The sequence below is a fragment of the Orcinus orca genome, chromosome 2 (assembly GCF_937001465.1).
Source record: "Orcinus orca chromosome 2, mOrcOrc1.1, whole genome shotgun sequence".
NCBI classification, from domain to species: domain Eukaryota; kingdom Metazoa; phylum Chordata; class Mammalia; order Artiodactyla; family Delphinidae; genus Orcinus; species Orcinus orca.
The window spans coordinates 89737909-89760101 of NC_064560.1; the positions used below are offsets into that span (position 1 = coordinate 89737909).

The 22193-nt window shown below is 50.3% G+C and overlaps 1 protein-coding gene across 5 annotated transcripts in view; it reads right to left on the minus strand.

Annotated features, from left to right (window-relative positions):
- PAQR5 (progestin and adipoQ receptor family member 5) overlaps positions 1-22193 on the minus strand; it is a 90309-nt gene that overhangs the window by 56162 nt on the left and 11954 nt on the right. Inside the window, exon 1 of one of the 5 annotated variants that reach the window (XM_049706959.1) lies at positions 19405-20140. The exons of the other annotated variants lie outside the window; for them this stretch is intronic. The gene's annotated coding sequence lies outside the window, so the exon portion shown is untranslated. Of the gene's footprint in view, positions 1-19404; positions 20141-22193 lie in introns of those variants that run through there. 5 annotated transcript variants of the gene reach the window in all.

Here is a 22193-nt window from a genome sequence, read left to right on the forward strand (position 1 = left end):
GTTCGTGCCCAGGTCCGGGAAGATCCCACATGCCGCGGAGCGGCTGGGCCCGTGAGCCATGGCCGCTGAGCCTGCGCGTCCGGAGCCTGTGCTCCGCAGCGGGAGAGGCCACAACAGTGAGAGGCCCGCGCACCGCAAAGAAAAAACAACAAAAAAAAGTTAAAATGTTAAAGTTTATCTTGTGTATATTTTACTGCAATAAAAAGAAGTATATTTTTTAAAAAAGCATTGTGAGTTTTATAGTCTGCTCCATAACCTAGCTATGTTTGTATTAATATAAAATTTTATTTTCTCCAAATCTTCCAGAAAAAGTATAAATCATAAATGTACATATTGTCTTCGTCCCTACACGTTGCTATAACAAAATACCATTACCTGGGTAGCTTATAAACAACGAATATTTATTCCTCACAGTTCTAGAGGCTGGAAGTTCAAGACCAGTGTACCAGCATGGCTGGGCTCTGGTGAAGGCCCTCTTCCAGGCTGCAGACTGCCAACTTCATGCTGTGTCCTCACATGGCAGAAGGGGCAAGGGGGCTCTCTTGGGCCTCTTTTATAAGGGCACTAAACCCATTCACGAAGGCTCTGCCTAATTACCTCCCAAATGCCCCACCTCCTAATACCAACACACAGCGTTAGGATTCTAACATATGAATTCTGGGGGGATGTACATATTCAGACCATAGCACGCATACACACACATATACATACAGAGGAATTATATACAACTTACTGCTGCAAAATCCCTCCTTCTTTGAGAAGCACAGACTAGTACAACCACCCTTAATCCTATTCTATTGATAAAGACCCCAGATAGGAAATGACTTGTCTGAGGTCACTCAACGTCGGCTTGGCAAGGTCAGGATGAAACGAGGTCTGTAATGAACAGTGGGAACATATACATAGATGGACAACAGGATTTGAAAGACCAGCAGTCCCAGTGCCAGTTCCGAAACCCACCACAGGGAGAGAAGAACCAAATCCCAGGAGAGTGAGCGCGTCTCTCCTTAGCTGGATGACTTGTACCTGAACTCCAGCCTGCCCTCAGCCAGGGTCACATGCCCACCTCAGCAAAATACACACAACTTCCAGAGAGCTTGCTGGTAATTAAAACCACGATTACCGGGTCTGTTAATGCAGTGTTTTCCAAACTGAAGGTCACAACCTGTCAGTAGATCATAAAATCAATTTTGTGGATCATGACTAGCATTTTAAAATAGAATAGTTTGGGGCTTCCCCGGTGGCGCAGGGGTTGAGAGTCTGCCTGCCGATGCAGGGGACGCGGGTTCGTGCCCCGGTCTGGGAAGATCCCACATGCCGCAGAGCGGCTGGGCCCGTGAGCCATGGCCGCTGAGCCTGCGCGTCGGGAGCCTGTGCTCCGCAACGGGAGAGGCCACAACAGTGAGAGGCCCGCGTACCGCAAAAAAAAAAAGAATAGTTTGCAAAATAAAAGAACAGAAAATATCAGCGTATTGCATACAGTACAGATAAGTATCATTTTGTGATATTTCTGTTATGTATGTTATGTATATTTGTGGTATTACATATGACCATATGTGTGTACTGGGTTGTAACACAAAAGGTATTTCTTTTTTCTTCTAATTATTTTTTCCAGCTTTATTGAGGTATAATTAACAATTAAAAATTATATATATTTAAGGTGTAGAACTTGATTCGCTCTACATATTCATCATGAAATAATCACCACAATAAAGCTAATTAACATATCCATCACCTCACAGTTACCATATATTTTTTTATGATGTAAACACTTAAGAGATCTCCCCTCTTAGCAAATTTCAAGTGTACAATACTGTATTGTTAACTACAGTCTCAGTATTGCACAGTAGATATCCAGAATTTATTCATCTTGCATAACTGAAAATTTGTAGCCCTTGACAAACACATCCTCATGTCTTCTCTCCACCGCCCAGCCCAGTCCCAAAGGTATTTCTTCTTGAAGGTCACAGTCAAAACAGTTTCTAATGTCACAGGTCACCTGTACTGATTTTGGGGAGCTATGGCTTTTTTTCATCTAGAGTCACACACACTGTGACGTGTCCATGGAGTTCAGGGGGGACCAAGGCTGCCAGGTATCTAGACAGAAGAACGGCTGGACCAGAAGAGCCTCCCCTTTTTTTTTTTTCCGGTACGGGGGCCTCTCACTGCTGTGGCCTCTCCCGTTGCGGAGCACAGGCTCCAGACGCGCAGGCTCAGCGGCCATGGCTCACGGGCGCAGCTGCTCCGCGGCATGTTGGATCTTCCCAGAGCGGGGCACGAACCCGTGTCCCCTGCATCGACAGGCGGACTCTCAACCACTGCGCCACCAGGGAAGCCCGCCCCCCTTGATATACTGTAACAAGCCCCCTGGCCGGCCTGAGCTTGATGGATGTTTGGAAGGCTGCGCCCCAGCTCCTCAGAGGATCCGCCCCCTCCCTCTGCAGGCCAGGACTGGCTCCACGCCGTGGGAAACAGTTGGACCCTCTGGGTGTGTCTACCAGTCAGTGAATGAGGGCCGTGTTCTTTCCAGAAAGCTGTTCCTGCCCCCGCCGCCCCACCCCGGAAACTGGGCTGGGCAGGGCACCCCCTCAGGAGGTGTGCTCCCCAGAGGAGCCGGCTCTGCAGCCTCCGACGTGGGAACACCTACACACACAGCCCCACCCCACGGGCGCAGGGAGTGTGCCGCTCACGAAGACCCGGCTCTCCCCAGGGCCCGGCGGGGGAAGGCCACCGGGACCCAGCAGGGCACTGCTAGTACCGCTACCTCTGTGGGCCCCCTAGAGTGAGCACAGGCTGGGGCGGGGCCGCTCCGACCCCAGGCCCTGAAACTCCTGGGGTCTTTCCACACTGTCTAGGCTTCAGGCATGTCCCCGAGCCTCCAGCATCGCACAGCAGGGCTCCTCCAGGAAGGAGCCTTCCCCAGACCGCGCCGCCCACCCCCCCTCGCTCCTTTCCCTGAGCACCTCTAGACGAAGTGAGGGAGTGGCAATCACGGACTCTGGGCTCAGGCAGACCTGGGCTCCAGTCCCAGCGTCTCCGTCCACTAGCTGGCGCCCCGGGGCATGTTGCCTAACCTCAGCGTGCGGGTCCCCTCCCAGACTCGTGAGCTGCGGGAGGAGTGAAGGAAGCAACGTGTGTGGGCTCTTTGCATGGAGCCAGGCCTGCAGCAGACACCTCAGTAATTGGTAATTATTATAACTAACCCGGTTGTATATTGTTCTCTGATTCCTTTTTTTTTTTTTTTTTTTTTTTTTGCGGTACGCGGGCCTCTCACTGCTGTGGCCTCTCCCGTTGCAGAGCACAGGCTCCGGACGCGCAGGCTCAGCGGCCATGGCTCACAGGGCCCAGCCGCTCCGCGGCATGTGGGATCTTCCCGGACCGGGGCACGAACCCGTGTCCCCTGCATCGGCAGGCAGACTCTCAACCACTGCGCCACCAGGGAAGCCCTCTGACTCTTTTAGGTATGGTTGTTTAGGCAGCCACAATTTAGATTCCTTGAAGACAGGGCCTGGATCTGTTTTAATATAAAAGAAGAGACCCAGTAATAGCATGTTGACTGTTCTACTCTGAGGTGGTCCATTGGGAATTCCCTGGCAGTCTAGAGGTTAGGATTTGGTGTCTTCACTGTGTCCGGGTTCAATCCCTGGTCGGGGAACCAATATCCTGCAAGCCAGGTGGCGCAGCCCAAAAACAAACCAAAAGAAGAGCTCCATTCATTCATGTGTCCATCCATTTATCCATGAAATGAGGCTGCTAGGTGCTGCAACTCCACTGAGACCTGGGATGCAGGGTGTAACCACAAGCTGCGCCTTGTGGGAGGCGCACACACAACAAGGGCGGCGCACAAACCAGTGACCCAGTGGGTTAGATGCTACGTGGATAATGGAAACAGTTCTGTGGAAGCATCTGGGGGAGGGTGGGGTGCTGTCAGGCTTGAGGGAGGAGAAGGTTAGGGTCAGCTTTACAGAGGAGGTGACGTTTGTTTGGGGCGTAAGAGGTCAGAGAGGATCCGTCAGTTTGGAGTGGGCACAGCTGGCAGGAGGAACAGCTCGTGCAAAGGCCCAGAGGCATGTTACAGGAACAGCAAGTCACTGCTTTGGGCTCTGTCAGCGGAGTGGGAGGTGTGTGTCCTCTTCTGCCTAACTGGGGGCAGAGTTGGGCGGGTGCCAGTAGGAGGGACCCCAGGGTTGCCATCGGGGCTGGGGGCGAGGGGTGGGGGGAAGGTCAGCTTCACTAGGGAGGTGTTTTTGATCTGTTTTCCCATACTTGCTTGCTCACCCATTTTCCCACAGGAGGCAGCTGCTTGGGCGGGAGGGGAAGGGACAGGTGGGGGAAGCAGGGGGGAATTCTCTGGGGGCATCTCCTTCCCTGCTCCCTGGAGACCTCCGCTCACTCCTGCTAAGGATTCAAACATCCCACCACCCAGAGCTGTGCTTGTCCTCAACGTTCCCCTTTCTAAAACTGGACTTACTGGGACATCTATTCTCCCTCCCCTCCGTGCAGCCACTGAAACGAGATTTGCCTGGGTCTCCGTTGCTTGCCCCCTGCCCTCTCCCTGTCGTCAACTGCACCCAAAGCATTTTCCCTGGAAGCCCCAGACCCGGCCCATAAGCAAGCATTGACACAGACTATAGTGAGTCCCCGAAGCATTCAAGCCCCTGCCCCAGGCACTGGGGAGACTCAGCCTTCTAGACTTCTTAGCCTTCTCTGAGGGCCTCAGGGAACTTACAGTCTGATGGAGAGGTGAGAGCGACAGGAAACTGTCCATGACCAGGGATAGGGAGCTCCAAGGAGTCCAGAGAGGTGAGAAGACCTGCGTACGGGCTGGGTGGAGACAATGCAAAGGAGGGGCATAGTGGGAGGAGAGTGTGGAAAGCAGACTTACATGGCATGACACTGCTGTGACGGATACAAGACAGTATGCACTTGTGAAGGCCCATAGAATATACAACACAAAGAGTGAACCCTAACATTAGTTCACAGTCATGTGTCCACATGGTTCATCACTTGTAACAGATGTACCACACTAGCTCAAGATATTAATAATAGGAGAAACTGTGGGGGAAGGGAAGGGGCACTGGGAACCCTTTACTTTCTGCACAGTTTTTCTAAAAACCTAAAACGGCACTTAAAAAAAAAAAGTCTATTAAGGAAAAAAACCCTAGGCCAATATTAAAAAAATCAAGGGACCTCACGTAATAACCTGGACTCCAGCTTCTCTTGACAAATCTAGAGATCTACAGCCCTGGGTCAGATTCGCCCGGGGCAGCAGCTGGCTGTCCCGGCCCGTGGGGAACGCGAGGGAAGCCTCTGAGCTTCTCGGTAGCCCCCATGTGCCAACCAGGCCTGGCCAGGAGCTCTGAGTTTGGAGACCTAGTGATAAGGGTCAGGTTTCAGTTGATCACAGGGGTCTCAGAGGGTCATGTCCCAAGGGTTGGGAAATGGTGACACCCATGAAGGGAGGGAGGAAGACCAGGGCAGTTTTCAGTCAAGTTGGATTCGCACAGATTGCAATTTAAAAATGTGACCACGTTTCGGAGGAGAAGTTGAGGCTACGTATCGATTTAGGAGGCAGAGACAGGTGACTTGCAAAGCACTTGAGGTTTCCCAAGGAGAGGAGCCACAGACAGAGGAGCCCAAGGAATGAGAAAAGGGTTCCTAGGACTGATGGGGCAAAACTAACAAAGTTGGGATGGGGAGGTGGGGCAGGGGCGGGGATAGAAAGGATTCGCCCAGTACCTCAGTTACCCTGGCAAGGCAAGGGTAGGAAAAGAGGTGACTGGGGCTTATGGAGGACGGAGCTTGGGACCAGCTCTTGTCGGGCAATATTGGGGAACCAGCCAGGCGAGAGGCGGGGAAGCAGGGAGCGGCTCCTGGTGGGCAGGGTGCTCATCCAATCTGCTTGGGTCAAAGTAGTCTCTGGGGCTGGAAGCAGAAATGGAAAGTGAACGGGAAGATGCTTGGTTATTTATTCATTCACTCAGCGTACATTTACTGAATACCCACTCTGTGTCCAAGGCTATGGTAAGATGTGGGGCTGGAGAAACGAATATGATGATTCCACCCCTTAAGAGCTCACATTTTAGGAGCTCGACACTGACAACTGACACAACGTACATCTGATGGTCAAACTGTAGTTAGAACCAGATGCTTCCAGGGGAACACAGAGAAGAGACATCACATTAGGGAGTCAGGAAAGACCTCTTGAAGAAACGAAGCTTGAGCTAAGCCTTGGAGAACAAACAGGAGGGCTTCCCTGGTGGCACAGTGGTTAAGAATCCGCCTGCCAACGTAGGGGACACAGGTTTGAGCCCTGGTCCGGGAAGATCCCACATGCCACGGAGCCACTAAGCCCACGTGCCACAACTACTGAGCCTAAACTCTAGAGCCCGCGAACCACAACTACTGAGCCCGCGCTCTAGAGCTCGCGAGCCACAACTACTGAAGCCTGTGCGCCTAAAGCCCATGCTCCGCAACAAGAGAAACCACTGCAATGAGAAGCCCGCGCACCGCAACAAGAATAGCCCCCGCTCACAACTAGAGAAAGCCCGCGCACAGCAACAAAGACCCAATGCAGCCAAAATTAAAAATAAAAAATAAATTTACTAAAAAAGAAAAAGAATAAACAGGAGCCCAGCAGCCACGGAGTAGCGAGCATTCTAAGCTAAGGGTGTAGCAGAAGCCAAGGCATGGAGGAAGAAAGAGCTGTCTGTAGTTCAGTGTGGAGGTGGCATAGGGTGTGGAGTGGCAGGTGGCCAGGGCGGAGCCTGGGAAGAGTCCAGATGAAGGCTCAGTGCAGACCCCGTCTGATGCGGTGGGAATGAACACACTGGAGGGGTGGGGAGTCAGGACTGGAAGTCTCAGGGATGGTAAGGGAAGAGAGGGTGGCTGGTGACCCTAGGTCAGGTAAGGAGAATTATGAGGAGTGGATGCAGGCCACTTTCAACCCTGGCTCCATCATTTACTGTGTGCCCTCGGGCAGATTACTTAACCTCTTCAACTTGAATTTCTCTTATCAGCTAAATGAGGATAATAAAAGCATTGACGGCTCTTGTGAGAATGAAAAGCCAAGGTGTCTACCAGGGAACACGACTGCATCCTAAACCATCTCAGTTCTGCATTAATGCTCCTTCATGCTGCTTCTGTGTTGGCTTAGAATTCTGCTTGAAAATGGATTGTTTCCCCTTGTCTCTGACCCACCTCCCTGGCTGGAGCTTAGGCTAATGGGTGCACCACACTGGGGTGGGGTTGCCATGGTGACCTCCTGTGCAGCGTGAAAGGAATCTTTCCTTTGTTCCAGCTATCCCAGCTATCCTAGATATTTACTGCTAGGCAATTAATGCACATCTAAAAAAAGCTGAATGATACTCTTTAGCACGTTGTAGAGAAAAACTGGAAACAATCCAAATTTCTGGCAATAGAGAGCTGTCTGGTTAAGTTTGGTACATCCATGTAAAATTGTACTGTGGGCTCAAAAAATGTTACAGATCTGTGGTTATGGACAGGAAACGGTGTCATGACATGCAATTAAGTGAAAAAAGCAGGTTATGGAGCAGCATAAATCTTGTAATGCCATCTGTATAGAACTGTGTTCCATTTAAGTGCTTGTATTTATGGACAGAAAAGTGTTTGAAAGGATTCCACAAAGTGTTCACAGTTGTTCTCTCTAGACGGTAGGGTTTACCTCTTGGGATTTGCTTTATTCTCTCGCTTCTACTTTTCTATAACATTAGAGTTTGCCCACAATGAGCATGTGCATTACTATTTATTTATGTATTTGTTAATTCATTCTTTTTTTTTTTTTTTTTTTTTACCAAAGCGCCAATGCTATTAAAAGGAAATAAATGAATGAGTCCTCCAACCGTTGGCCAGTCTTGGATAAACTAGCTATGCGAGCCAGCCCAGGGTTGCAAATATTGGCATTTCCTCATGAGAAGCTCTCGTCTCAAGCCTTCCTCCACGCGCCCCCCGCCTGCCTGCTGGCCCTGGGGCAACGCTGGCCTTGCAGTCCCCCATTCAGGGTCGCTGGGGCCCAGGTTCCAAAGCCAGATAGCTGACACGTTTTGGAAAAGCCACCTAAAAGCCGAAGGCCTTAGGGGGCTCCCTCTGTGCCGGCCATGGTGAAGGGGGAAGGGGACAGGGGTGCCCTGCACTGGGAGCGCCGGAAGATCATCAGTAGTAGACACACAGTGAGCCCGTTCTGCGTGCAGGGCACCATGCTCGCCCTGGAGGCACGTGGAGGTCCAGGCAGACACTGGCCGCCCCCAGGGGAGGGGCTCCAGTCTCGCTGAGGCCCCGCCCCGCGAAGGGCCAGGAACGCCAAGTAACTCCTCAGAGTTCCTGCAAGGCTCCCAGACTCACGGTCCACACCTTAGGTTCCTACCACAAAATTGTGGGGTCCCTTCTGGAAGGCCCCAGAGGCCCCCGCTCCTTATAAGGCATATCCTCGAGCCCGCAGTAGCCTCACCCGTCCCCAGCCTTGAGACACCCCCGAGGCCCACCACCCATCACTGTCCGGGCACGCACCGGGCTTTCACACTTCCATGCTTTTGCCCTTGCTGATTACTGGGGGAGAGACACCGCTCCCTCCACGCTCTCTTCGTGATGGAATTCTACCCATTGCTCCAGGCTACGCTCAATACCACCTGCGAGGGTCTATATCACCCCCTTTGCAAACCTCACGGTGTAATGAGCTCTGGCTCCCCTCAAGACTGGCCCAGTCTGTCTTGTTCACCGCTCTGTCCGAGGTGCCCAGCCCAGGACTGGGCCCCGCGTCACTGTGGAATGAACACATGTTTACTGAATGACTGAACGATTTTGCCATCCACTGCACTCTGAAACCTAGAGACACGGTCTGGCCTACTTGTCTAGAAACTTCTACCCAGTGGTTGCAGGCTCTGTTGGTGAATCCTGCACTTCCATGCCAAAATGGTCTCTTTTGCTTGGTCTAAAATTTTTATTTCAGAATTTTTTTTAAAACATCTTTATTGGAGTATAATTGCTTTACAGTGTTGTGTTAGTTTCTGCTGTATTTCAGAATTTTTAAGATCTGAAATCTCAAACCAACTGAAAAAAATGTATGAGACAACTGGGAAAATCTGAACACGGGATTTTTTTATGATAACAAGAAATGATCAATTTGTAAGATATAATAATAGGCTGATGGTTACATTTTTTTGGTCTGTTTGTTTTTTGCGGTACGCGGGCCTCTCACTGTTGTGGCCTCTCCCGCTGCAGAGCACAGGCTCTGGACGTGCAGGCTCAGCGGCCATGGCTCATGGGCCCAGCCACTCTGTGGCATGTGGGATGTTCCCAGACCGGGGCACAAACCTGTGGCCCCTGCATCGGCAGGCAGACTCTCAACTACTGCGCCACCAGGGAAGCCCCAATGGTTACATTTTTTAAAGGGCCCTTTTCACTTAGAGATGTATACTGAAGCAGTCACAGAATAGATGAGATGATGTCTTGAATCGGCTTCAAAAGAATCTGGCAGGAGCAGGGTGTATGGGTAGGGGTATAGGTGAAACAAGGTTGGCCATGAGTTGATAATTGTTGAGGCCAGGCATGGAAATTCATTATACTAATCTCTCAATTTTGGTATGTTCTTAAAAGAAGACAATCACAATGTAAAAAAAAAAAAAAACCAAAAAAAACCAGAAAAAAACGCTGAAATGTGAAATATGTTTTAAGTCCTTTTTAGACATTGCACAGCAGTAGACAAAGCAAAATGCTGTTGCAAGAATAACTATTACTCTATTCACAGACTTTCCTAACTTGTGGAATATCAACATGACAGTTTTGAAACTGACACAGGAAGTGTTACATCGGAATCTCCATCTGAACAAGATAAAACTAAAGAACTTAAGGACAAACCAGAAATGCTTTAGAAACAAAAACTATGGCCCCTTATAAATAAAAGACTGCAATCCCAGAAAAAAAAAGCCAAAAGGCCCTATCAGTGGAAAATGTTTGAAGACATCTCACAAATATATCTTCTTACCATTCCCCAACTAGGGTAGAGTCAGGGAAATATTTTTCTAGAAAATGTTACAGAAAAAAAATACTTGTGACATACTGCCAACTTTGATTTTAAGATTCTCCTCTAAAAGGGATCAAATAATTCATCTTCCATTTTTCATGACTAGATTTTATGCTTTGGGGTTTGTTTTGTTTTTATGTTGGAGTATAGTTGCTTTACAATGTTGTGTTAGTTGGAGTACAGTTGCTTTACAATGTTGTGTTAGTTTCTTGCTGTACAGCAAAGTGAATCAGTCATACATATACATATATCCACCCTTTTTTAAGATCTTCTTTTTTTATAAATTTATTTTTATTTTTATCTTTGGCTGCGTTGGGTCTCCGTTGCTGCACGCAGGCTTTTCTCTGGTTGCGGTGAGCGGGGGCTACTCTTCGTTGTGGTGTGCAAGCCATCGTGGTGGCTTCTCTTGTTGGGAGCACGGGCTCTAGGCACACGGGCTCAGTAGTTGTGGCTCAGGGGCTCTACAGCGCAGGCTCAGTAGTTGTGGTGCACGGACTTAGTTGCTCCACAGCATGTGGGATCTTCCCAGACCAGGGCTCAAACCCATGCCTCCTGCATTGGCAGGTGGATTCTTAACCACTGCGCCACCAGGGAAGCCCCAGATTTTATGTTTTTGAAGTGTGTAGATTTCAATGTTTTGAATACTTCATTTTTGTTTATCTGCTAATATAGACCAGAATTACAAGGTCTGTTTTTATAAGTTTACATTTACTTGAGGTTCCAAAATGTTACACAATTTTTGTCTTTAAAATTATTAAATACTTACTTTTACTGATTTAAATTTTTAAATACCTTCTTATAAAATACAAAGACGGAGCCTCATCCACCAGAGGGCAGACAGCAGAAGCAAGAAGAACTACAATCCTGCAGCCTGTGGAACAAAAACCACATTCACAGAAAAACAGACAAGATGAAAAGGCAGAGGGCTATGTACCAGATGAAGGAACAAGATAAAACCCCAGAAAAACAACTAAATGAAGTGGAGATAGGCAATCTTCCAGAAAAAGAATTCAGAATAATGATTGTGAAGATGATCCAGGACCTCGGAAAAACAATGGAGGCAAAGATCAGGAAGATGCAAGAAATGTTTAACAAAGACCTGGAAGAATTAAAGAACAAACAAACAGAGATGAACAATACAATAACTGAAATGAAAACTACACGAGAAGGAATCAATAGCAGAATAACTGAGGCAGAAGAACAGATAAGTGACCTGGAAGACAGAATGGTGGAATTCACTGCTGCGGAACAGAATATAGAAAGAAGAATGAAAAGAAATGAAGACAGACTAAGAGACCTCTGGGACAACATTAAACACAACAACATTCACAATATAGGGGTCCCAGGAGGAGAAGAGGAGAGAAAGGACCCAAGAAAATATTTCAAGAGATTATAGTCAAAAACTTCCCTAACATGGGAAAGGAAATAGCCACCCAAGTCCAGGAAGCGCAGAGAGTGCCATACAGGATAAACCCAAGGAGAAACACGCCGAGACATGTAGTAATCAAATTGGCAAAAATTAAAGACAAAGAAAAATTATTGAAAGCAGCAAGGAAAAAATGACAAATAACATACAAGGGAACTCCCATAAGGTTAACAGCTGATTTCTCAACAGAAACTCTACAAGCCAGAAGGGAGTGGCATGATATACTTAAAGTGATGAAAGGGAAGAACCTACAACCAAGATTACTCTACCCAGCAAGGATCTCATTCAGATTTGATGGAGAAATCAAAAGCTTTACAGACAAGCAAAAGCTAAGAGAATTCAGCACCACCAAACCAGCTCTACAACAAATGCTAAAGGAACTTCTCTAAGTGGGAAACACAAGAGAAGAAAAGGACCTACAAAAACAAACTCAAGGGCTTCCCTGGTGGCGCAGTGGTTGAGAATCTGCCTGCCAATGCAGGGGACACGGGTTCGTGCCCCGGTCCGGGAAGATCCCACATGCCGCAGAGCGGCTAGGCCCATGAGCCATGGCCGCTGAGCCTGCGCGCCCAGAGCCTGTGCTCTGCAACGGGAGAGGCCACAACAGTGAGAGGCCCGCGTACCAAAAAAACAAAACAAAAAAAAAACAAACCCAAAACAATTAAGAAGATGGTCATAGAAACATATATATCAATAATTACCTTAAACGTGAATGGATTAAATGCTCCAACCAAAAGACACAGGCTTGCTGAATGGATACAAAAACAAGACCCATATATATGCTGTTTACAAGAGACCCACTTCAGACCTAGGGACACATACAGACTGAAAGTGAGGGGATGGAAAAAGATATTCCATACAAATGGCAATCAAAAGAAAGCTGGAGTAGCAATACTCATATCAGATAAAAGAGACTTTAAAATAAAGAATGTTACAAGAGACAAGGAAGGACACTACATAATGATCAAGGGATCAATCCAAGAAGAAGACATAACAATTATAAATATATATGCACCCAACATAGGAGCACCTCAATACATAAGGCAAATACTAACAGCTATAAAACAGGATATCGACAGTAACACAGTAATAGTGGGGGACTTTAACACCTCACTTACACCAATGGACAGATCATCCAAAATGAAAATAAATAAGGCAAGAGAAGCTTTAAATGATACAATAGACCAGATAGATTTAATTGATATTTATAGGACATTCCATCCAAAAACAGCAGATTACACTTTCTTCTCAAGTGCGCACGGAACATTCTCCAGGATAGATCACATCTTGGATCACAAATCAAGCCTCAGTAAATTTAAGAAAATTGAAATCATATCAAGCATCTTTTCTGACCACAACACTACGAGATTAGAAATGAATTACAGGGGAAAAAACGTAAAAAACACAAACACATGGAGGCTAAACGATACGTTACTAAATAACCAAGAGATCACTGAGGAAATCAAAGAGGAAATCAGAAAATACCTAGAGACAAATGACAATGAAAACACGACGATCCAAAACCTATGGGATGCAGCAAAAGCAGTTCTAAGAGGGAAGTTTATAGCTATACAAGCCTACATCAAGAAACAAGAAAAATCTCAAATAAACAAGCTAACGTTACACCTAAAGGAACTAGAGAAAGAACAAACAAAACCCAAAGTTAGCAGAAGGAAAGAAATCATAAAGATCAGAGCAGAAATAAATGAAATAGAAACAAAGAAAACAATTGCAAAGATCAATAAAACTAAAAGCTGGTTCTTTGAGAAGATAAACAAAATTGATAAACCACTAGCCAGACTCATCAAGAAAAAGAGGGAGAGGACTCAAATCAATAAAATTAGAAATGAAAAAGGAGAAGTTACAACAGACACCGCAGAAATACAAAGCATCCTAAGAGACTACTACAAGCCACTCTATGCCAATAAAATGGACAACCTGGAAGAAATGGACAAATTCTAAGAAAGGTGTAACCTTCCAGGACTGAACCAGGAAGAAACAGAAAACATGAACAGACCAATCACAAGTAATGAAATTGAAACTGTGATTAAAAATCTTCCAACAACAACAACAACAACAAAAAATACAGAGATGTACATTAGTATTAGGTGATATACATAATAAGACGGCCCTGGCTGTTTTACTCTAGTGAAACTATTTCCATTGTAGGAGCTGGACAGGTGGGTGCTGGGCACCTAGCCCAGTGGTTCTCAACTCTGGATGCCCCTTAAAACTACCCAGAGAGTTTTTTGGGTTTTTTTTCAAGAGACAAAATTTAATATATGCACACAGTTTTATATATAATGCAGCATCACACCATGTAGGGCATTTACTCTTATTTTATACATTCAGATATGTTTGAAACGCTTCCTAAGGCTACAAAACAACATAGAAAAATAAACAGGAATATATTCAACACTTACAAAAAGTGATACGATGAAGAATATAAAGTACTATTTTCCGAGGGAGTTTGAAAACATACGGATGCCTGGACCCACGACTCAGTTAACTGAGGCCTCCGAGGATCAGGGAGCTAAGGACCCAGGTGACTCCGCAGCACAGCCAGGGTGAGGCCGCTAAGATTCTAGGCCAAGGCGAGAGCTGAGCTGGTCCTCCACTGAGCCCTGGAGAATCGGGACCAGGGTGCCCAGGCTACACAGCTTGTTGGCCTCCAGGGTGGGTGCAGCAGGCAGTTCCCTCCCCCAGGGTTGGGAAAGGGTGAGTCCCTGCCAGGTTGATGGGAGGTGAACCAGGCCCTGACTGTTGGCGTTCCCCTCCCCCCAACAGGAAATGTCAGGCTGCTGGGGAAGGCACGATCCTATCTCCACCCTCCTCCTCCCAAGCTGCTAATCTGATCAGAAGCTTAAAGTCTGAGACAAGGCTGTCAGCCTGTGAGACGGAGCCCAGACCACAGAGGAAGGAAGGCAGGGAGACCCAGGGAGGGCCCCGGGCGAGGGTGAACGCCTTCCCACATCCTGGGGAAGCAGCCCTGGAAGCCTGGAGGAGGCCATGCAGAACCAAGACACCCCCGCCCCTCCATATGGGAGCTTCTGGGAGGCAGGCGTCAGCTCAAGCCACAGAGACACTGTCCCCCAACGAGGAAGGGCTGCTCTATGGGCACTGAGCTCCCCACCCGGAAACTGTCCAGGTGGGGTCTGGGGTGCTGACTCTGGGGACGGGGTGAAGTTAGGGATAGAGGCAGGAGCCTGGAAAAACACTGTAGCAGTAGCCCCAAACCCAACTGTGCGTCCACATAACCCAGGGGCCGTGAACGCAGAACCTACTGAGTGAGTCCACCTCGTGCTTGTTCAATCAGAATCCCCAGTGCGAGAGCCCCGGAGTCATCTCCAGTATCAAGCGCCGGTGGGGATTCCCGCGCATGGCCCAGGGGGAAAGCAACTGCCCTGAGCTCCTGGGATCGGTCACCTTCTCGTGGCCCAGAATCCACTGTGCACTGAAGGAGCTTAGGTTCGAATCCACATCGCTCGGTGAGCAGGTGCTGCAACCCCAGGTCCCTGGTGAGCAGGGTATAGGAAAGCACGGCCACCCGCACAGAGAATCCCTTCTTTCTGAGAAACCAGACATGTCCAGTAGTGAAACCATGAGGGAGCGACAGGAGGGAGGGAAACAGACTTCTCCAAGGGACCACCAGCCTCCTGGACACACCCCCCTGGGCGATTCCCAGGTGTCTGGAACGCCACACATCCGCAGGTGAAGCATCACCCATCCAGCCACCAGATCGTGCCTCTGTACTTAGTACACACCGCTCCCTCGGCTTCGAGATGCCTTTGCCCTCACTCCGTGTCTGCCTGGAAAGCTCCACCTCATCCTTGCCCGAGCCCCACTTCATCAGGCTCCAGTGCCCCTCACCTGTCCACTGCCCCCAGGTCCTCGGGGCCTCCCTGCCGCACCCTCAAGCTGTGTGGGTACTCCAGGAGCACGTCCAACCCCACCTTGCCCACTGCTGGGTCCCCGGAACCAATCACTGCCCCTGACACGGTGGAGAGCACTCAGAAAAGACCTGCCCAATGGCCCTGAGGAGCCCAGAGCAAGGATGTCAGGACAGTCAGTGAAGGCCCCTGGGGGGAGGCACCGCTAGAAGTGGACCCCAAATGAGGGGGAGTACTTGCTCCGGCAGAGAGGAGAGGAAAGGAGACAAGCTTTAGAGCACAGACCCCGCGCGGGGAAGTGGGCTGGCTGCGAACAGGGAGGCCTGCTGGTGCTAAATGCAGACACAAGAGATGGCAGGACGGCAGGGGGCAGGGAGGGGGGCACCAGAGCCCCTGGGTGCACCCCTCCTCCCAGCCATCAAGCTCAGCGTGACCTCCTCAGATGCTCTGCATCCTGAGAAGCTTTCCTGGCAATCATTAACTCTGAGCTTCACCCACTAGGACTGGGGGGAATTATTTACTGATCTAACTGGCAAGTGAGCCATTTCATGTAATTATTACCCAAAGAACACACCCCACAAGCAAGGGGGAAATGGTCGGGGCAGCCAAGGAGCCAGGGAGGTGTGAACTGGCAGGAGGAAGGAGGTCACATGGACCCGGCAGGGGACCGGCATGTGCCCAGACCTTCAGAGGAGACTAGAGGATATTGGGGGTCAGAGAAGGACGTGGGGCCCAGAGGGGGAAGGGGAAGGACACAGGGCCCACATGACTTTACAAGCGGCCCCATAGCCAATGAGGAGTTCAGATGGGGGGGGGGGGGCCGCGAGGGCAGGTGGTGGGGGCAGCTCTGAATTATTCCCATCGGTGATGAGTGAGTCTGGGCCCTGGAGTCAGGTGGACCCGGCTTTGAGTCCTGAGGCCTCTCTAGGCCTCACTTTCCTCCTCTGTAAATGGCGACGACGGCACTGATATGAAATCCCTCTTTCTGAGCACTTGGTCTATTCCAAGACCCTTATGGGCATTTTACACCCCACTGAGTTTCCACAATCTGCCTCCAGGTGGGTGCTTTTATAATCCCCAGAGTGACTACGCCATCGGTCTGTCTCAAGCATTAACAAGAGCCCATGTGGAAGGCCCTGGTGCACAGCAGGCATGCAGAAAGTCACCTGCCCGTACAACGCTGTTATGACAGAGGATGTTCTTTTGCTGGGCTGCCGCAGGCTACAAGGTAGACCGCAAAACAGATCCTCCTTCCTCCTCGCCGGCACGGTATTCTTCCTGCTCACCAATGTCAGAGGCAACACAATTCACAATATTTAAATGCAGTGGTGGATTAAGAGCCCCAGTGGCTGAAGTGTGACACAAGGTCATTACTCTAGTATTATTAAGCACAGGCTTTTCTTTTTTAAGGGCTGAGGAAAAATGCATTATTCAAAACCCCATGAAGAACGGGAATAATAGGTGTCTTCAAATCAGCCCCCAAGAAGGAGCAGCCAGAGCTCGGGAAGCTGTAAACAGTTAACCCTGCCCAGCCTGAGCCTCTGCTGCCAGACCACCTCTGAGGCTCCAGGCTGGCTTGCACCCCTGCCCGGAGGCCGGCCCAGAACCCGAGAGGGCCCAGCAGAGGCAGCAGCGTGGGATCAGCAAGCAGGCGACAGTGGGTGTGGGCTCCGGCTGCAGCCGTCCCTGGCCATCCCTTCCTGCCCCGCAAAGCCCCAACTGTCGCTGGTTTCTGTGGACAGTGATTCACTCTGTCCAGGCATGGAAAGCTGGGCCTCTGTATGAAAAGTGAGAAAGGAAAAAATCATTTCCATGATTAAAACACCTCTTCCGGGCTTCCCTCGTGGCGCAGTGGTTGAGAGTCCGCCTGCCGATGCAGGGGACACGGGTTCGTGCCCCGGTCCGGGAGGATCCCACATGCCGCGGAGCGGCTGCGCCCGTGAGCCATGGCCGCTGAGCCTGCGCGTCCGGAACCTGTGCTCCGCAATGGGAGAGGCCACAACAGTGAGAGGCCCGCGTACCGCAAAAAAAAAAACCAAACAAACACCTCTCCCGATCACGTCCCCACAGTGTCCCACAGAGCACTGGGAAGCAGGAAGTACCATGAAGGTGGAAACACGCCTGGAGATAGGTCCCTTTATTTCTTGGCCCAGGAATGTCAGACTGGACTGGCATCTACATGAGGAGGTGGAAAAATGGTCACCTCTGCAGTTTGAGTCAAGGGCCACCTCCATACTGTGAGGCTAGAAATTTTACCATTAGAGATTCATTTCTTTGGTCCTTTAAGGAAGGGCCTGAGGAACATGCTGATACTTTGGGGAGAGGAGAGGTGTCATGGGGAGTAGTGGAATTTATCGGAGGAATTTTTTTTCCCTCTTACTTTTCATGCCGAGTCCCTGATCTTCCTTCCTGCACAAAGTGAATTCATTTCCACGCTAACTGGTGGCAGTTGGCACTTCAGGGGGATAAATCCGAGCATGAGGGGTGAAACGATGGGGCAGAGAACCCAGCTGTGTAGTGTCCATCATAAACAGTTTGTGGGAAGAGAGCACTGGACAAGGAGTCGGAAGACCTGGTCAAGTTTGACTGAGCTGCCCTGGGTGGCCCGGGTGACCCCGCATGACCTTCTGTGCCTCAGTTTCCACATCCCAGTGTGAGAAAGCGGAGGTGGTGATACCTGCCAGTACCAGGAGGCGCTAGGGGAACAGCGTGAAGGCACAGCTGGGCACCACCAAGTGTGTGAAACCCTTTGGGTCTCCCAAAGCACGGATCATCTAGCCCCACAGAGACCGTGCCCAGCCTCTGTCCTCCTCACACCGGCGGGACACACGAACTGAGCCCGGGAGCCCGAACAAAGCTGACTTGCATGGAACAAGGCCCACTTTATCAGGACAGGTGTTTTCCCTTTGAAAGTCAAATCTGAGGCCTTCGAACAAGGAGGGGTATTCACAGCACACCCAGGTCGGTGGGGTGGAGGCCCGGGCAGAGGCTGCATCCCTTTCCCTTCCCCTCCCTCCTTGGCCTGCTGCCCGTGAGAGCCTGACCACTGGACTTCACTTCCTCAGACTCCCCTTATGTTCTTTCAGGCCCTGATGGAAATCTGAAGGGTGGTAAGCAAAGACTTGATCATTAGAAAGAGCCTAAAAGGTACCTAAAGGACAAAACTGATGCTTCCAAAAGAGAAGCCAGGTGTTAAACCGGGGCCCAGAGATGTTAGGAGGCCTGCTCAGGGTCACCCAGCAAGGTGATCCTAGGGTAAGTCCAGAAGCCCCCACCCTTGCTAAGGGATAACGCAGAAGCAACATTCTAGCAGCTGGGCGCCTGCTGGACTTGGAGGAACTGTCCCTGGGAGGACTGTCAAGATTAAACCAAACCAGACCAGGAGTGGGGAGGCAGGAGGGCAACAGCCACTTTCCCTTCTTCCGGAATCCCACCCCCTGCCCCACCCCGCCCCACCCCGCCTCCCGCTTAAGCCAGATGTTTCGTCATCCTTCACACAATTGCTTTTTTAAATCACAACTTTTCTTAAAGCATCGGTCAGGTTCTAGAGAGGATGTGTACCAAAAGCATCAAAGAAATAAACCACTGACGTCCCATATTTCAGAATTGGACACCCCCCCTCCCCCACTGCTGGCACCCTTCTCAAAGCTGCTGCTCCCCAGCTCCACCCATCACAAGAAAGGACCCCAGCGAGAAGCATTACTGGGTCCTGATCTGGGGAAACACTTGTTTCCTGCCCTGAGGGCCACTGAAGAATGCTTGAGGGGACAACAACCGCCCAGCTGGAAGCATTTTCAAAGCCTCACTGCCCCTCACAGAAGTGCAAGGTCACACTCCAGCCAGCCAGCAGCCCCCCAGGGCTCCCCTTCCGGCAGAGAGGGACACTGTTGACAGAGCGCAAAGGGGCTCTCCTCCTCCCCCCCCAGTCCCGTCTCCTGTCCCGTCTCCTGCCCCATCCCTTCCCAGGGGCTCACCTGTCGCCCTCAGCGCAGCCATCACCCGTCCTCCTGCACCCCAGGGGGCCTGATGCTCAACCTCCCCGGGGACACCTGGCCTCACCGGGCTCCTGCTGCCTCCTTCCCCTTCGAGGAGACCCACTGTCTGCTTGAGCTCTTCCTCCTTCTAGAAGTCATCTCTGCCAACCACAGCCCAGCTGGTTTCCCTTCATTCTCTGCACTGGCATCTGGGGCGATAGAGCATATCGGAGAAGGGGACACCGTGCCTTTGCCGGGGAAGCAGAACAAACGCAACAAACCTGCAAGACCCACAATGCCCAGCCCAGTTCAGAGTTCAGGGGAACTAGGTAAACACTAGCTGAATGTGAGGCTATTTCCCCACAAATTCCACTCTCAAAAAGGTAAACAACTCCGGAGGCAACAATAAAAGAAAAATCGCAAGGTAGCACGAGTGATTGCCAAGTGTGCATGTGTTTGTGAATTTCCAGTGGATTTACTGACTTACAGCACACAAGACTGGGAGGTAGACCAGCATTACTAGAATAGGCAAATCCTCCCCCAGCACACGCGCACACACACACACACACACAGATTCTGTGTGATTTGAGGCAGTGTGGACCACGGCCCCCAGCTCCAATACCAACCGTTCTACCATTACTGCTCTATTCTCCATGTTTTGAAGACTTTTTGATCTTCAAGAATTCTTCTCTCAAATCCAATGCCACTGGAAGAACCAGCTGCCAGGGATGAGCATCTGATCCTGGAGGAGGGAGGCTCCCGGAGGGAGGAGGGAGCTTTCATGGCAGGGGGAGCAGAAAGCACCAAATGGTGGGGATACTTGAGACAGGAGGGGAACACCTCTGCGGCGGCACAGGCAGACGGGGGGTGGGGGGGGTGGGGAGGGGGCAAGCTGTGGGAGTGAAGGCAGATAGCTGAGCTCATCCAGGGATAGGGTTTCGTTAATGTGACATCAAAAAGCCAGAGCTGGGGGCTTCCCTGGTGGCGCAGTGGTTGAGAGTCCGCCTGCCGATGCAGGGGACACGGGTTCGTGCCCCGGTCCGGGAAGATCCCACATGCCGCGGAGCGGCTGGGCCCGTGAGCCATGGCCGCTGAGCCTGCGCGTCTGGAGCCTGTGCTCCACAACGGGAGAGGCCACAACAGTGAGAGGCCCGCGTACCGCAAAAAAAAAAAAAAAAAAAGCCAGAGCTGGGTTAGACCCATGTCATTTCCAGGTCCTTCATCATCTGCAGCTCCACAGCCCCACCCCGAACTCACAAAGGGAGTTAACACTGGGAATTTAAACACAGTCTTCAAGAAGCACCCACAGGACCCAGCCTGCATCTCTGAGCCCACGGCTCCCTCCTTCCCCGTACACTGTCAGATTCACCTCCTCTACGTATATTTTCCTCCAGCCTCCCAATTCTGATCACCCCGGCCGCCCGCCCCCCTGGCCCCCCACACACAGTTCCCTGTGCCTCCCAGTCTGTGCTCCTGCCCTTCCCACCACGAGGCCTCTCCTCATCTCCAGCCACCTCCTCCAGGAAGTCTACCCTGAGAGCCTGCTTATTTAACCACTCACAGGGTGACAGCTCTGGAGCCCCACTGGGACCCGCAGTTTACTCACCCTCACACTCTGTCCCGTCCAAGTGTCTCTCTTGTCTTAACTGTACCATAGGATTTTAATTTACGGAGGTGTCTGAATGGCACATGGAGAGGCTAATGATGTTGAAAGAAGAACGTATTACTTACATTTCCCAAGAGAAGGGGACACAGCACAGCACACGGGACCACAAGGAAAGCACTAGGCTTTGGTCAAGAGGCAGAAGCAGGAGCAAGGGGAAGGCCTAAGGCCAGAGCCTCTGTTGGGGTTTCCAATGGGAAAAGCATGGCAAAGCAGCTTGAGATTGGCTGGTTTGAACAGTTCCAGTGGCCTCTAAGGCATCGGGGCTGTCCCTAGTTGCCTGGTACCTGGCACTGGATTGGTTTAGGGCAGGGGAAATATTGGCTTGTGACAGAGTGAGATAAGCAGGGGATTCAGAGTATGGGGTCTGATCTCAGGGGAAATGTAACCACGTTGGCCGTTAGCCTGGCCTGGTGATTACTGTGTGCCAAACAGACGAGTACCCTATCTAAGAAAACACAGAACACCCATCCACTCACTTCCCCTCATCTTGCTCTGGTGTCAGCGTTCATTAATCTGATCGCTCTCTCGCTAATACAGTAGTTCTCCTCCCCTCTAAATTTCTGATAACTTGTTAACACAATCCCATGCCTGGACGAACCCAGCTATCTGCCCTTGCTCTCGAAACTCGCTGCCAACAACCCCCTGGCACCGGCACCGTCCTCCCACCTGCCCTTCTTGCCTGTTACACAGCAGAGGTGTTTCCCATCCTGGTCTCAATCTGGAACCCACTCCAATGCTTCCTCAGGGACCCCTGAGCCAGGGACCCCCACACCCCAGCAAATCTCTCCCATCAGCGTTCATAATTCTGAAAACATAGCAGCAAGAGCAAAAAAACAAAACAAAAGACTTCCTTGATGAACTGCAGGGGGGGGAAATGCTTGTAAATTACATTCCCAACAAAAGACTAGTTTCCCCTAATACACAAAGATCACCTCTAATTCAATGAGAAAAGGACCAACAACCTCATAGAAAATGGGCAAAACATATGAATAGACATTTCACAGAAATGGAAATACACATGGCTCTTATATCTATGAAAACATGTTCAACCTTACTCAGAGCAAGAAAAATGCAAATTAAAACTACACCAAGAAACTATCTTTGGGACTTCCCTGCGTGGCACAGTGGTTAAGAATCCGCCTGCCGATGCAGGGGACACGGGTTCGATTCCTGGTTGGGGAAGATCCCACATGCCACG